Here is a 17727-nt window from a genome sequence, read left to right on the forward strand (position 1 = left end):
AGAGGAACCAGAGATCAAATTGCCAACATCCGCTGGATCATGGAAAAAGCAAGAGAGTTCCAGAGAAACATCTATTTCTGATTTATTGACTATGCCAAAGCCTTTGACTGTGTGGATCACAATAAACTGTGGAAAATTCTGAAAGAGATGGGAATACCAGACCACATGACCTGCCTCTTGAGAAATCTATATGCAGGTCAGGAAGCAACAGTTAGAACTGGACATGGAACAACAGACTGGTTCCAAATAGGAAAATGAGTACGTCAAGGCTGTATATTGTCACCCTGCTTATTTAACTGATATGCAGAGTACATCATGAGAAATGCTGGACTGGAAGAAACACAAGCTGGAATCAAGATTGCCGGGAGAAATATCAATAACCACAGATATGCAGATGACACCACCCTTATGGCAGAAAGTGAAGAGGAACTAAAAAGCCTCTTGATGAAAGTGAAAGAGGAGAGTGAAAAAGTTGGCCTAAAGCTCAACATTCAGAAAATGAAGACCATGGCATCTGATCCCATCACTTCATGGGAAATAGTTGGGGAAACAGTAGAAACAGAGTCGGACTTTATTTTTTGTGCTCCAAAATCACTGCAGATGGTGACTGCAGCCATGAAATTAAAAGACACTTACTCCTTGGAAGAAAAGTTATGACCAACCTAGATAGCATATTCGAAAGTAGAGACATTACTTTGCCAACTAAGGTCTGTCTAGTCAAGGCTATGGTTTTTCCTGTGGTCATGTATGGATGTGAGAGTTGGACTGTGAAGAAGGCTGAGCACTGAAGAATTGATGCTTTTGAACTGTGGTGTTGGAGAAGACTCTTGAGGGTCCCTTGGACTGCAAGGAGATCCAACCAGTCCATTCTGAAGAAGATCAGCCCTGGGATTTCTTTCGAAGGAATGATGCTAAAGCTGAAACTCCAGTCCTTCGGCCACCTCATGCGAAGAGTTGACTCATTGGAAAATACTTTGATGCTCAGAGGGATTGGGGGCAGGAGGAGAAGGGGACGACAGAGGATGAAATGGCTGGATAGCATCACTGACTCAATGGACGCTATTCTGAGTAAACTCCGTGAGTTGGTGATGGACAGGGAGGCCTGGTGTGCTGCAATTCATGGGGTTGCAAGGAGTCGGACACAACTGAGCAACTGAACTGATCAGATTCCTATCTTCATTTTTATTGAGGTATTTTAAACGTTTCTCCTTTGAATTTCTTGATCATTCATTGGTTGTTCAGTAACATGTTGTTTAATTTCCATATTTTTTAGTCTTTTCCTTTTTGTGTGTGATTGATTTCTAGGTTCATGGCATTGTGGTCAGAGAAGATGCTTGATTTTATGTCACTCTTCTTGAATTCATTGAGACTTGTTTTGAGTCTCAATTTATAATCTATCCTGAAGAATGTTCCATGCACTTTTGAGAATGGTGTGTATTCTGATGCTTTTGAATAGTATGTTTTGTACATATCTTTCAAGTTCATCTGGTTTATTTCATCATATAAGGCCAATATATCCTTTTTGATTTTCTGTCTTGATCTAGCCATTGATATAAGTGGGGTGATAAAGTCTGCTACTGCATTGTATTGCTTTCAGTTTCTCCCTTTATATCCATTAATATTTGCTTTAGATATTTTGTTGCTCCTTTATTGAGTGTATGAAGTGAAGTGAATTCATTCATTCATGTCTGACTCTTTGTGACCCCATGGACTGTAGCCTACTAGGCTTCTCGGTCCATGGAATTTTCCAGGCAAGAGTACTGGAGTGGGTTTCCATTTCCTTCTCCAGGGAACCTTCCCAACCCAGGAATCGAACCCAGGTCTCCCGCACTGCAGGCAGACGCTTTGCTATCTGAGCCACCAGGGAAGCCCTATTGAGTGTATATACACTTATAAATTTTATGTCTTGCTACATTGACCTTTTTAATCACTATGTTATACTCTTGTTTTTCTTTCATTAAAGTCTTTGTTTCAAAATCTATTTTGTCTCATATGGTACAGATATTCCAACTTTCTTTTCATTTTTATTTGCATAAAATATCTTTTAAATTGTTCACTTTCTTTCTGTGCATCCTTTCCCCTGATTTATGTGTCTTGTATGGGACATATAAATGTGTCCAACCTTTATTTTTAATCTATTAAGCCATTCCATGTCTTTTGGATTAGTTAATTTAATATATTTATATTTAAAGTGGTTATTTTATGTAAGCATGTACTTCAGTATATACATATTGCTATTTTTTTCATTATTTTCTGGATGTTTTTATAGTTTCTCTCTTGGTTAAAACTTTATTTCTTTCAACACTTTGAATGTTATTTCCATCTCTGCCAGTCTGTAATGTTTATTCTGATAGCCTTGTAGGGTTTCTTTTGTATGTAATAAGTTGTTTTATTTTTTTCTTGATGCTTTGATAATTCTTTTATTCTTAACTTTTACCATTTTAATTATAATGTGTCTTGACATATATCTTTTCTGGTTTTTCTTATTTGAAGCTTTCTGTATGTCCCAGACCCAGATGTCTACTTTATTCCCTAGAAGTTTTCAACCACTTCAAATAATTTTTCAGGTATTATCTCTCCTTTTTAATTCTGTTTCAAGTATCTTGCTGTTCTGTCTGGTTGAGTACTATTTTTTGTCTTCCAACTTAATTATTTGTTTTTATACTTCATCCAGTTTGCTGTTTAACCCTTCTAGAGTGTTTTATAGTACAGTTATAACTTCTGTGTGATACTTTCTCATATTTTATACCCCCTATGTTGAAGTTCTCACTGTGTTAATTCATTCTTCTCCCAAGTTCAGTAAGGATTTTATGACCATTATACAAAATTTCTTGCCAAATAGGTTCCTTATCTCAGTTTTGTTTAGCTTTTTTTTTTCAGCAGTTTTGTCTTGTTCTTTCAATTTGAACGTGCTCCTCTGTCTCTTCATTTTACTTAATTCATTGTGTTTGTTTACATGTATTAGATATATCAACCATCTCTTCCAGTCTTGAAGATGTAGTCTTATTTAGCAAATGTTTGTAGGGATCAAAAGCACAATTTCTTCTTGTCATCAGGGTCAGTCACTCAAGGGTTGTCCACTTTGTGGGCTGTCTGCACTCTCCTTTTATATTGGGGCCATGGCTGTTGCAGGGCACTGGTCTGGGGCTGCCTCTGAGACCATCTTCAAGGCCTGACCACAGCTCCTGCTGGGTGTTAGTGGGAAGGTCTGGACCCGAGACCAGCTGTGAGGCTTTCACAGGGAATTGGTGGATGAGGCTGGCTATTAATCATTCTTTACTTTATTTATTAATTTGTACCAAAGTATCTTTACTTTACAATGTTCTGTTAGTTTCTGCTGTACAGCAATGTGAATTAGCTGTATGTATACATATATCTGGATAAGGCAATGGCAACCCACTCCAGTACTCTTGCCTGGTAAATCCCATGGAAGGAGGATCCTGGTAGGCTGCAGTCCATGGGGTTGCTGAGGATTGGACACGACTGAACTACTTCACTCTTAATTTTCACTTTCATGCATTGGAGAGGGAAATTGCAACCCACTCCAGTGTTCTTGCCTGGAGAATCCCAGGGACAGGGGAGCCTGGTGGGCTGCCATCTATGGGGTCACACAGAGTCAGACAAGACTGAAGCGACTTAGCAGCAGCAGCAGCAGCAACAGCAGCATACATTTATCTCCTTTTTTAAAAATTTAATTATTTTCAAAAATGTTTTATGCTGCCTTCTGCCTCTCTTCTCTTTCTAGGAATCCAGTATTGCATAGATGATTTTATAAATGGTATCTCATATTTCATTTCAGCTTTTAATACTCATTTATTTGATCTCTTCTGATTGGATTTTTTCAAAGGATTTGTCTTCTACATCATTTTTTCTTCTGCTTCATTAATTTTTTGTTGATTTCTATTACATTTTTCATTTAACTCATTGTATTCTTCAACACTAGAACTTTTATTTGGCATTTTTATGACATCTGTCTCTCTGTTAAACTTCTCGCTTTGTTTATGTAGTATTTTTCCAGAGTACATTGAATTGTCTTTCTCTGTTTTTGTTATTGTTATTGTGGTTCATTCATTTGTTTTTAAATCTCTCTGAACTTCTTTACAACAACTATTTTGAATTCTTTATCAGATAAATCACAGATCTTCATGTCTTTCAGATTGGTTATTGGAAAATACTGTGATCCTTTGGTGGTGCCATGTTCCTTAGTTTTTTAATGTTATTTGAAATGTTATTTTGCTGTTTTCATATTTGAGGTAGCTGTCACCTCCTCTAGTCTTTATTGATTTACTTTTGAAGTGAAATACCTTCCATCAGTCATGCTATGGATCTTGAGAGTTTTTCAGTTCTTTTATGGGCTTCCCAGGTGGCACTAGTGGTAAAGAGCCTGCCTACCAATGCAGGAGGTCCAGGTTCAATCCCTGGGTCAGGTAGATGCCCTGGAGGAGAGCATGGCAACACACTCCAGCATTCTTGCTCAGGGAGTCTCCATGGATAGAGGAGCCTGATGGGCTGTAATCCATGGGGTCACAAAGAGTCAGACATGACTGAAGTGACTTAGCATGCATGCACATTTCTTTTTTATGTGTACACTTGCTTCACAGTTACTGCTGTTTTTTTGTGGTAAAATTCTTAATTCTTAATACTGTATGCCTTATTTTGATCTTTCTAATCCAGGATGAATGCTTACATTGTTCTTTTTTATTTTCCAAAGGAAACTGCTGGATGTTCAATTTTATGTTAGTTTCTTCTATGACATCATGTTTGGGTCAGCTTTTTGTGCATGCTCAGAAGCCATCTCCAAAAACACATACAGAGTATGCCCAAGATGCTTGCCATGGACTGAGAGTGTTTGTGCGGAAAGCAGGCTCAGTGTTGAGAGTATATATGGTCCAACTGGGGGATCTGATAGTGGAAAAATCCCCAGTGGCTCATGGGTGGGCTTCTCGATAGTGTTCATAATGCGGTTAGTAGAATATGCATCTTTTTGATACATTTTAAGAACCCTATCCTCCACTCTTACAGCCCCTTCTCACTCTTTAGTTGTGCAGCACACGAGTATTCTGGATGTGACTAGAAGAAGGGGGCCTCTTTGCCAAGATCCTGTATAACTGGAGATAAAAAGTGCTAACTTACATGCTTTCACTTTCCTCTACAGGTAAAATCCTGGGTTGGAAAAAAAATCTCTCTTGGCTTTGGGGTGTAAGTTGAACTATTCCCCTTATCCTATTCAATTGCTTCAATTGAATGTTTTTCCTCTGAAGATGTTATGGAACTTTTCTACTGGACTCCTGGATATTCACAAAATTTCCTTGGTCCATTGGTAAATGTCCCAGTTAATGTTTCCAAGGACTCCTGGTATTTGCCAGAGAGGACTTAGAGCTAGTTCATAAATCATTTCAGGATCCACAGCCAAGACTGAGGTCTATTTACCTGACACATGGGTATGTGTGCCTTTTCCAGGGTCTCTTGGCATATGGGCTGGTTGCAAAACCAAAATCAAATTGGACTGTAGTCAAGTCCTCAAGGATAAGAAGCCATTTATGGGATTTTTCTTGGCACCAAAGTTGTTGATTCAGTCAGAGATATAGCTTTGGTTTCTCAAAATGACTCTCTTTTTTAAAATTTATTTATTTTTCATTGGGGGATAATTGTTTTACAATATTATGTGGTGGGTTTTTTTGCCATATATTAACATGAAATACCCAAAGGTAAACATATGTTCCTTACTTCTTGAACCTCCCTCTCACTTCCTATCACATTCAACCTTTCTAGGTTGTCTCAGAGCACTGGAATTGAGCTCACTGCATTATACAGTAAATTTCCAATGGCTATTTAATTTTATGGCAATGCATATGTTTCAATGCTACTCTTTGAATTCTACTCATCACAGAGTCTCCTTCCCCAACTATGTTCCAGGTCTGTTCTCTATGCCTTTGTCTCCTTTGCTGCTCTGTAGATAAGTTCATCAACACCATTTCTCTTGATTCTACTTATTAGCATTAATATGCAATATTTGTCTTTCCCTTTATGACTTTCTTTACTCTGTATAATAGGATCTAGTTTCATCCACTTCATTATACATAAGTCAAATGTGTTCCTTTCTTTTGCTGAATATTACCTTATGTATATGTACCACAGTTTCTTCATTCATCTGTTGATATACATGGAGAAGAAATGCAAAAAAGCAAAATGGCGGTCTGGTGAGGCCTTGCAAATAGCTGTGAAAAGAAGAAAGGCAAAAAGCAAAGGAGAAAAAAAAAAAGATATAAACATCCGAATGCAGAGTTCCAAAGAATAGTAAGAGATAAGACTTCTTCAGCAATCAATGCAAAGAAATAGAGGACGAGACAGACTTGGAAAGACTAGAGATCTCTTCAAGAAAATAAGAGATACCAAGGGAACATTTCATGCAAAGATGGGCTCGATAAAGAACAGAAATGGTCTGGACCTAACAGAAGCAGAAGATATTAAGAAGAGGCGGCAAGAATACACCGAAGAACTGTACAACAAAGATCTTCATGACCCAGATAATCATGATGGTGTGATCACTCATCTAGAGCCAGAGGTCTTGGAAAGTGAAGTCAAGTGGGGCTTGGAAAGCATCACTACAAACAAAGCAAGTGGAGGTGATGCAATTCCAGTTGAGCTGTTTCAAATCCTGAAAGATGATGCTGTGAAAGTGCTGCAATCAATATGCCAGCAAATTTGGAAAACTCAGCATTGGCCACAGGACTGGAAAAGGTCAGTTTTCATTCCAATCCCAAAGAAAGGCAATGCCAAATAATGCTCAAACTACCACACAATTGCATTCATCTCACATGCTAGTAAAGTAATGCTCAAAATTCTTCAAGCCAGGCTTCTGCAATATGTGAAACTTGAACTCCCTGATGTTCAAGCTTGTTTACAGAAAAGGCAGAGGAACCAGAGATCAAATTGCCAACATCCGCTGGATCATGGAAAAGCAAGAGAGTTCCAGAAAAAAACATATATTTCTGTTTTACTGACTATGCCAAAGCCTTTGACTGTGTGGATCACAATAAACTGTGGAAAATTCTGAGAGAGATGGGAATACCAGACCACCTGACCTGCTTCTTGAGAAATCTGTATGCAGGTCAGGAAGCAGCAGTTAGAACTGGACATGGAACAACAGACTGGTTCCAAATAGGAAAAAGAGTACGTCAAGGCTCTTTATTGTCATCCTGCTTATGTAACTTCTATACAGAGTACATCATTTGAAACGCTGGACTGGCAGAAACACAAGCTGGAATCAAGATTGCCAGGAGAAATATCAATAACCTCAGATATGCAGATGACACCACCCTTATGGCAGAAAGTGAAGAGGAGCTGAAAAGCCTCCTGATGAAAGTGAACGTGGAGAGTGAAAAAGTTGGCCTAAAGCTCAACATTCAGAAAATGAAGATCATGACATCAGGTCCCATCACTTCATGGGAAATAGATGGTGAAACAGGGGAAACAGTGTCGGACTTTATTTTTTGGTGCTCCAAAATCACTGCAGATGGTGACTGCAGCCATGAAATTAAAAGACACTTACTCCTTGGAAAAAAAGTTATGACCAACCTAGATAGCATATGCAAAAGCAGAGACATTACATTGCCTACTAAGGTCCGCCTAATCAAGGCTATGGTTTTTCCTGTGATCATGTATGGATGTGAGAGTTGGACTGTAAGAAGGCTGAGAGCCAAAGAATTGATGCTTTTGAATGGTGGTGTTAAAGAAGACTCTTGAGAGTCCCTTGGAACGCAAGGAGATCCAAAAAGTCCATTCTGAAAGCGATCAGCCCTGGGATTTCTTTGGAAGGAATGATGCTAAAGCTGAAACTCCAGTACTTTGGCCACCTCATGCGAAAAGTTGACTCATTGGAAAAGACTTTGATGTTGGGAGGGATTCGGGGAAGGAGGAGAAGGGGTCAACAGAGGATGAGATGGCTGGATGGCATCACTGGCTCGATGTACGTGGGTCTGAGTGAACTCCAGGAGTTGATGACGGACAGGGAGGCCTGGCGTGCTGTGATTCATGGGGTCGCACAGAGTCGGACACGACTGAGCCACTGAACTGAACTGAAGTTGCTTCCATGTCCTAACTATTATAAATAGTGATGAAATGAACTTTGAAGTCCATATTTTCTTTTTCCGTTATGATTTCCTCAGGGTAGATGCCCACTAGTGTGATTGCTGGATTATATGGTGTCGCTAAGAGTTGGGCACGACTGAGGTATTTCAATTTCACTTTTCACTTTCATGCATTGGAGAAAGAAATGACAACCCACTCCAGTATTCTTGCCTGGAGAATCCCAGGGACAGAGGAGCCTAGTGGGCTGCCATCTATGGGGATGCACAGAGTCGGACATGATGGAAGCGACTTAGCAGCAGCAGCAGCAGCAGCAGCAGCAGCAGCAGCATGGTAGTTTTACTTCTAGCTTTTTAAAGTATCTCCATGTTGTCTTCCATTGTGGCTGTATCAGTTTATATTCCCACAAACAGTGCAAGAGGGTTCCATTTTCTCTACACCCTTTCCATCATTTAGTGTTTGTAGATATTTTGATGATGGGCCTGATGATTGGTGTGAGTTGATACCTGATGGTAAGTTTGAGATGCTTTCCCTAATAATGAGTGATGTTGAGCATCTTTTGATGTGTTTATTATTCATCTGTATATCTTCTTGCAAAAATATCTGTTTAGGTCTTCTACTCACTTTTTTACTGGGTTGTTTGTTTTTCTGGCATTGAGATGTATGAGCTGCTTGTATATTTTGGAGATTAATTCTTTGTCAGTTGTCTCATTTGCTATTATTTTCACCCATTCTGAGGGCTGACTTTTCCGTTTGTTTATAGTTTCTTTCAGTGTGCAAAAGCTTTTAAGTTTAATTAGATCCTATTTGTCTATTTTGTTTTTATTTCCATTAATCTAGGAGATCAGTCATAGAGGATCTTGCTGTGATTTATGTCAAAGCATATTTTACTTATGTTTTCCTCTAAGAATTTCATAGTTTCTGGTCTTACATTGAGGTTTTTAATCCATTTTTATTTCATCATTGAGTATAGTGTTAATAAGTGTTCTATTTTTATTCTTTTACACATAACTGTCCAGTTATTCCAGAACCATTTATTGAAGAGACTATCTTTTCTCCATTGTATATTCTTGCCTCCTTTGTCAAAAATAAGTTACCCATAGGTGCACGAGTTTATCTCTGGGCTTTTTGTCTTGTTCCATTGATCTACATTTGTTTTTATGCAAATACCATACTGTATAGATGACTGTAGCTTTGTAGCATAGTCTGAAGTCAGACAGGTTGATTATTCCAGCTCCACTCTTCTTTCTCAAGATTGCTTTGGCTACTCAGGGTCTTTTGTATTTTCATACAAATTGTGAAATTTTTTGTTCTAGTTCTGTGAAAAATACCGTGGAAATAGAAGATCACTTTTCCTGTCTCCTGAGAAACCTGTATGTAGACCAAGAAACATGTTAGATATGAGTGTGGGTCATCCCAGTGTAATTAGCCTCCAATTAAAATAAATAAATTTATATTAAAAAATAAATGAGCATGGAACAACTGACTGGAGTAATATTGGGAAAAGAGTATGACAAGGCTGTATATTATCACCCTGATTATTTAACTTCTATGCAGAGTGTGTGCATGCTCAGTCACTTCAGTGATGTCTGACTCTTTGTGACCTCATGGGCTGTAGTGTGCCAGACTCCTCTGTCCATGGGATTCTCTAGGCAAGAATACTGGAGTGGGTTGCCATTCCCTTCTCCAGAGGATCTTCCTGACACATTGATTGAAAATAGGTCTCTTGCTTCTCCCACATTGGAAGGTGGGTTATTTACCACTGAGCCACCGAGGAAACCCACTTTATGTAGAGTACATCATGCAAAGTGCTGGGCTGTATGAACCACAGTCTGGAATCATGATTTCTGGGGGAAATAATAACAACCTCAGATATGTAGATGATACCATTCTAATGACAGAAAGCAAAGAGGGACTAAAAAAACCTCTTGATGAATGTGAAGGAGGAGAATTAAAAAGCTGGCTTAAAACTCACCATTCAAAAAACTTAAATCATGTAATCTTGTCCCATCACTTCATGAAAAATAAAAGGGGGAAAATTGGAAACAGTTACAGATTTTATTTTCTTGGTCTCCAATATCTCTGTGAATGGTGACTGCAGCCATAAAACCAAAAGGCACTTGCTCCTTAGAAAGAAACCTATGACAAACATGTTTAATATATTAAGAAGCAAGGACATCAGTTTGCTGACAAAATTCCATACAGTCAAAGCTTTGATTTTTCCAGCAGTTGTGTCTGGTTGTGAGAGTTGAACCATAAAGAAGGCTGATGGCTGAAGAAATGATGCTTTCAAACTGTGGTGCTGGAGAAAACTCTTGAGAGTCGGTTGGACAGCAAGGTGATAAAACCAGTCAATCCTAAAGGAAATCAACCCTCAATGTTCACTGGAAGCTCTGATGATGAAGCTGAAGCTCCAATACTTTGGTCACTTTATGCAAAGAGCCAACTCATTGCAAAAGGCCCCGATGCTGGGAAAGATTGAAAGCAGGAAGAGAAAGGGATGACAGAGAATGAGATAGTAGGATGGCATCACCTATTTAATGGACATGAGTTTGAGCAAACTCCAGGATATTGTGAAGGACAGGGAAATCTGATGTTCTGTAGTCCATGGGGTTGCAAAGAGTCAGACACAGCAGAGCAACTGAACAACAACAACAAAGAATTTCATTAGATGTACCAGCTTCTTCTTTGGGATACTGAATACCAGACAGTAGTTCTGGAGCCAAGAGTTTAGAATAACTAGTCTCAGTAACTCACTTGTTATAAAGCAAAATATAAGGTTGAGCCATGCATAATTCATCCATAATGCACATATTTAGCTTGGAATCATTACAGTGTGCCCAGTATCCTCTTTCAGAATTATAACAGTACGTGGTGTAATGTTCTGAGCCAAATTCTTTCCCACGGTGTATTAAGCTATAGATAATGCTTTCTAGTCTTAGGGATTTCAAATATTCCCTGAAACACTAGGGTCCCAGGTTTCAGATTTCTTCAAAGCCAATATGAATACCAATCTTCTGTCAATTTTTATGTCCTTATCACCTGAATTATTTCAGATGTACTCTGAGAACCTGAGGTAACTGGCAAATCATAAGCTGTTTGGCAGCTTCTGTGAGCATAACTGGTTTTGAGGAAAACCTTCTATACTTTGAATTACCCTGGTTATATGTAGGATTTTCCTTCTGAATCTTCAGTTTCTGTGAACTTGTCCAACATTTCAGTAACAAGACATGCCTGGGAAGTAATATATTTTCCACTACATTGGTATCTTTCTTGAAATTCCAGTAACAAGTTCCAGAAAGGTTCTCAGTTATCTCTAGTTCATGTTGTATTTTATTCAAAAGCTCACAAAGAAATTCCTGAGCATCTTGCTGGGCATAACCATGAAAATCAGGAAATAATCTCCATACTGAGTATTGTATAGCAAAATGATGTGACCAAGATCCAGTTTCCAGACCACATGACTTGAAACAAAGTATGCAATTCATGACAAAGAGAAAGGTATTATCAGCTTGACTGTCTTGGTTAAATAAGTCCCGTCTTTCTATTCTTTGATGCTCCACTATGTAGTCCTGATGATAAAGTTGAATATCTGGACTGAATAGAGCCTTTTTTTTTTCTTGATGTTCATTCATTTGATATACCGCATCTGTGATTGAAACATGCTTATAAGATGATCTTGTTTTATCACTAAATGTCATAGCCAGCCATTGGTTCAGATAAAGTTTTGAAAAATATTGGAACAAATAAGTAAATGACTCAACATTTGAACAGTATTCATATGGCCAAGTATTTCTAAAATTTCTCTATCTGGCTACACTAAGAATTACTATTGGCCTTCATTTAACAAAGGAGTCACTGACTTTTTAAATCTTACATCTTCAGAGGTAGATATTACTTTACCTTTTGATGCTGCTGCTGAGGTTTATAGTGATACTTAAACAGGAACTATTTCTATTATGGTGGACCAAGCTAGACCTTGCAAATATAAACTCTTTTTAGAGTTAAATTTTCTAATTCTGGTTTAACTTAATACTCTAATTCTTGCCATCTTTTCTTCACTTCTATGTTTGCCTTTTTTTTCCCCTGAAATTGTGCTTGCCTTTTCATCCAATGGTTAACTGTTCAAATCAAGTTTGAAAGTTTTCACCCATTTGATCCTTCTCTTGCCATGTACCGCTTGACCACATCCAATTTACCTTGATTCATTGACCTAACATTCCAGGTATTTATTCAATACTAAGGAATCAGTGAACTAAAATGGATTGGAATGGTGAATTTAATTCATATGACCATTATATCTACCACTGTGGGCAAGAATTCCTTAGAAGAATTAGAATTGCTCTCATAGTCAGAAAACAAATCTGAAATGCAAAACTTGGGTGCAATATCAAAATCAACAGAGTTTACTTCCAAAGCAAACCTTTCCACATCACAATAATCCAAGTCTATGCCCAAACCACTGTTGATGAAGAAACTGAAGTTGACTGGTTCTATGAAGACCTATAAGACTTTATAGGGAGTGCCAAGTTGCTTCAGTCATGTCTGACTCTTTGCAACTCTATAGACTGTAGCCTGCCAGACTGCTCTGTCCAGGAAATTCCCCAGGCAAGAATACTGGAGTGGGCCGCCATTCCCTTCTCCAGGGGATCTTCCCAACTTAGGGATCAAACCCAAGTCTCTTGCATTACAGGTAGATTTTTTTTTAAAACCATCTGAGACACCTGGGAAGCACAAGAATACTGGAGTGGGTAGCCTATCTCTTCTCCAGGGGATCTTTCTGACTCAGAATTGAACAGGCTTCTCCTGCATTTCAGGCAGATTCTTTACCAGCTGAGCTGCCAGGAAAGCCCTCTTTTTCATCATAGATGATTGGAATGCAAAAGCAAAAAAGTCAGAAGATACCTGGAGTAAAAGGCAAGTTTGGCCTTGGGGTATAATATAAAGCAGGGCAAAGGCTAATAGAGTTTTGTCAAGAAAACATGCTAGTCATAGCAAACAGTCTTCTCCAATAACAGAATCTATGAGTCTACACATGGACATCACTTGATGGATAATACCAAAATAAGATTGATTGCATTCTTTGCAGCCAAAGAAGGAGAAGCTCTATAGAGCCAGCAGAAAGAATAAAAAGAAGACCTGGAGATGGCTGTTACATAGATTATGAGCTCCCTATTACAAAACTCAATCTTAAAATGAAGTAGGGAAAACCACTAGGCCATTCAGGTATGATCTAAATCAAATCCCTTATGATTATATAGTGGAGATGATGGATTAATGCAAAGGATTCGATCTGGTAGACAAAGTGCCTGAAGAACTGTGGACAGCGATTCATAACATTATACAGGAGGCAGCGACCAAAATCATACCAAATTAAAATAAAAGCAAGAAATCAAACTAGTTGTTGAGGAGGCTTTACAAAGAGCTGAGTAAAAAAGAGAAGTGAAAGGCAAGGGAGAAAAGGAAAGATATATCCAACTGAATGCAGAGTTCCAGAGAGGCAGGGGGAGATTAAAAAAAAACAAAAACAAAAACAAAAACAAATTCTTCTTAACTGAATGATGCAAATATATTGAGGAAACCAACAGAAAGGGAAATATTAGACATTTCTTCAAGAATATTGGAGATAAAAAGGGAATATTTCATGCAAGGTTGAACATGATAAAAGACAGAAATGGTAAGGATCAGATGAAGAGATAGCACGAATATACAGAAGAACTATAAAAAAATTCTAAATATTGCAGATAACCATGATAGCTTTGTCATTCACCTATAACCAGACACCCTGGAGTGTGAAGTCAAGTAGGCCTTAAGAAGCATTGATATGAACAAAGCTAACGGAGATGATGGAATCCCAGATGAGCTATTTCAAATCCTAAAAGATGATGCTGATAAAGTGCTGCTCTCAATATGTCAGCAAATTTGGAACACTCAGCAGTGGCCACAGGACTGGGAAAGGTCAGTTTTCATTCCAGTCCCAAAGAAGAGCAAAAAATTTTCAAACTACATTACAACTGTGGACATTTAACATGCTAGTAAATTTTTTTCAATTTCTTCAAGCTAGGTTTCAGCAGTATGTGTGTGACTTAAGAACTTCCACATGGACAAACTGGATTTCAAAGAAGCAGAAGAATCAGAGGTCAAATTGCTAATATTCCTTGGATCATTGTAAAGGCAAAGAAATTCCAGGAAAATATATATATATATATATATGTATATATATATATACATATATATATATATATATACATGTATATATGTATATATATATATATACATATATATATATATACACTTCTGCTTCATTGACTATGCTAAAGAATTTATGTGGATCGAAACACTTGTTGAAAATTCTTAAAGATATATGAATACTAGAAACTTTACCTGTCTCCTGAGAAACAAGTATGTGTATCAAGAAGGAACAGTTATAACTGGACATGGAACAACCTAATGGTTCAAAATTGAGAAAGGGAGTAGGACAGGATTGTATATTGCCAACCTGCTTATTTAACTTAGGACTTCCCTGGTGGCTCAGACTATATGCAGAGTACATCATGTGAAATGACAGGCTGGATGAACCACAAGCTGGAATCAAGACTGCCAGAAGAAATATCAACAACCTCAGATATGCAGATGATGCTACTCTAATGGCAGAAAGTGAAGAGGAAATAAAGATTCTCTTGATGCGGGTGAAAGAAGAGAGTGGAAAAGTTGGCATAAAACTAAACACTCAAAATACTAAGATCATGGCATCCAGCCCCATCACTTCATGGCAAATAGAAGGGGTAAAAGTGGAAGCAGTGATATATTTCCTTGGGTTCAAAAATCACAGATGGTGACTGTAGCCATGAAATTAAAGCATTCTTGCTCCTTAGAAGAAAATCTGTGACATTCCAAGACAACGTATTAAAAAGGAGAGACATCATTTTGCTGACAAAAGTTCATATAGTCAAAGTTATGGTTTTTCCAGTAGTCATGTATGGATGTGAGTGTTGGACCATAAAGGAAGCTGAAAGCCAAAGAACTGATGCTTTCAAGTTGTGGTGCTGGAGAAAAATCTTGAGAGTCCCTTGAACTGCAAGGAGATCAAACCACTCAGTCCTAAAGGAAATCAACCCTGAGTATTCAGTGAAAGGACTGAAGCTGAAACTGAAACTCCAGTATTTTGGCCACCTGATTGGAAGAGCCAACTCATTGGAAAGGACTCTAATTCTTGGAAAGATTGAAGGTCAAAGGAGAAGAGGGTGATAAAAGATGAGATGGTTAGATATGATCAATGGCTCAATGGACATAAATCTGAGCAAACTCTGAGAGATAGTGAAGGACAGGGCAGTCTGGCATCCTGCAGTCTATAGAGTCACAAAGAATCAGACATAACTTAATGACTGAACAACAACACCGAAGTTAACTGTTAAGATTTGCCTTTAAATGCAAACATAGTCTTTGACTTCTAAAACTGGAGAGAAGTCAGATCTATATAATTCTTCATATACTGCCTGTATAAACTCCTCATTTTCTTATTTTAGTTATCAAGTATTTGCCAACAATGCAATTTATTTTTATAAAAGCTAATGGACATTCCCACCAACAGTGTAAGAAGGTGCCCTTTTCTCCACACCCTATCCACCATTTATTGTTTGTAGAGTTTTTGATGATGGACATTCTGACCAGTGTGAGATGATACTTCATTGTAGTTTTGATTTGCATTTCTCTAATAATGACCGATGTTGAGCATTTTTTCATGTGTTTATTAGCCGTCTGTATGTCTTCTTTGGAAAAAGGCTATTTAGTTATTTTGCCCCCTTTTTGATTGGGTTGCTCTTTTTTCTAGCATTGAGCTGCAAGGGCTGCTTGTATATTTTGGAGAATAATAATTCTTTGCCAGTTGTTTCATTGCTATTTTTTTCTCCCATTCTGAGGGTTGACTTTTCACCCTACTTATAGTTTTCTTCACTGTCCAAAAGCTTTTAAGTTTAATTAGGTCCCATTTGTTCATTTTTGTTTTTATTTCCATTACTCTAGGATGTGGGTCATAGAAGATCTTGCTGTGATTTATGTCATAGAGTGTCCTATCTATGTTTTCCTCTAAGAGTTTTATAGTTTCAGGTCTGAAGTTTAGGTCTTTAACCCATTTTGAGTTTATTTTTGTGTATGATGTTCAGAAATATTCTAACTTTATTATTTTGCACATAGTTGTTGTAGTTCAGTTGTTCAATCATGTCTAATTCTTTGTGACCCCATGGACTGCAGCATACCAGGCTTCCCTGTCCTTCTCTATCACCCTAAACTTGGTCAAACTCATGTCCATTGAGTCAGTGATGCCATCCAACCAATTATTTGGAACTGGAATGAAAACGGACCTATTCCAATCCTGTGGCCACTGCTGAGTTTTACAAATTTGTTGGCATATGGATGCAGCACTTTAACAGCATCATCTTTTAGGATTTGAAATAGCTCAGCTGGAATTCTATCACCTCCTCTAGCTTTGTTCATAGCGAGGCATCCTAAAGCCCATTTTGTTTCACACTCCAAGATGTCTGGCTGTAGGTGAGTGATCACACCATCATGGTTATCCAGGACATTAAGACCTTTTTTTGTATAGTTCTTCTGTATATTCTTACCACCCCTTCTTAATCTCTTCTGTTCCTTTTAGGTTCGTTCCGCTTCTGTCCTTTATTGTGCCCATCTTTGCATGCATTTTTTCCTTGGTATCTCTAATTTTCTTGAAGATATCTCTAGTCTTTCCCATTATGTTGCTTTCTTCTATTTCATTGCATTGTTCACTTATCTCTCCTTGCTGTCCTTTGGAACTCTGCATTCAGATGGGTGCATCTTCCCTTTTCTCCACTGCCTTTTGCTTCTCTTCTTTTCTCAATTATTTGAAAGGCCTCCTCAGACAAACATTTTGCCTTTTGCATTTATTTTTCTTGTTAATAGTTTTGATCACTGCCTCCTATACAATGTTACAAGCCTCCATCCATAGTTCTTCAGGCACTCTGTCTATCAGATCTAATCCCTTGAATTTGTTTGCCACTTCCACTGTATAATTGTTAGGGATTTCATTTAGGTCATACCTGAATGGCCTATTAATTTTCCCTGTTTTCTTCAATTTAAATCTGAATTTTGCAATAGGTAGTTCTTGATCTGAACCACAGTCAATCCCCCATCTTATTTTTGCTTATTGTATAGGGTTTTTCCATGTTTGGCTGAAAAGGATATAATCAGCCTGATTTTCATATTGATTTTACACATAGTTGACCAGTTTTCCCAGAAGCACTTGTTGAAGAGGTTCTTTTCACCATTGTATATTTTTTGTCTCCTTTTTGAAAGATAAGTTTTCCATGGGTGCATGAATTTATCTCTAGGCTTTCTATCTTGTTCCATTGATCTATATTTCTGTTTTTGTGTCTGTTTCATAGTGTCTTGTTGACTGTAGCTTTGTAGTGTAGTCTGATCTCAGGAAGGTTGATACAACCACTATGAAGAACAGTATGAAAATTCCTTAAAAACATAGGAATAAATCTACCCAATGACCCAGAAATCCCACTACTGTGCATACACGCTGAAGAATTCAGAATTGAAAAAGATACATGTACCCCAATGTGCCAGGAGCCAACATGGGAGATCCTACCCATGGTA

At 37.9% G+C, this 17727-nt stretch overlaps 1 pseudogene; it reads right to left on the reverse strand.

Moving 5' to 3' along the window:
- LOC101109596 (ubiquitin carboxyl-terminal hydrolase 44-like) overlaps positions 1-12198 on the reverse strand; it is a 65496-nt pseudogene extending 53298 nt beyond the window's left edge.
- Between the last annotated feature and the right edge of the window lie 5529 nt (positions 12199-17727).

Source organism: Ovis aries, chromosome X (genome assembly GCF_016772045.2).
Source record: "Ovis aries strain OAR_USU_Benz2616 breed Rambouillet chromosome X, ARS-UI_Ramb_v3.0, whole genome shotgun sequence".
Lineage (NCBI taxonomy): Eukaryota > Metazoa > Chordata > Mammalia > Artiodactyla > Bovidae > Ovis > Ovis aries.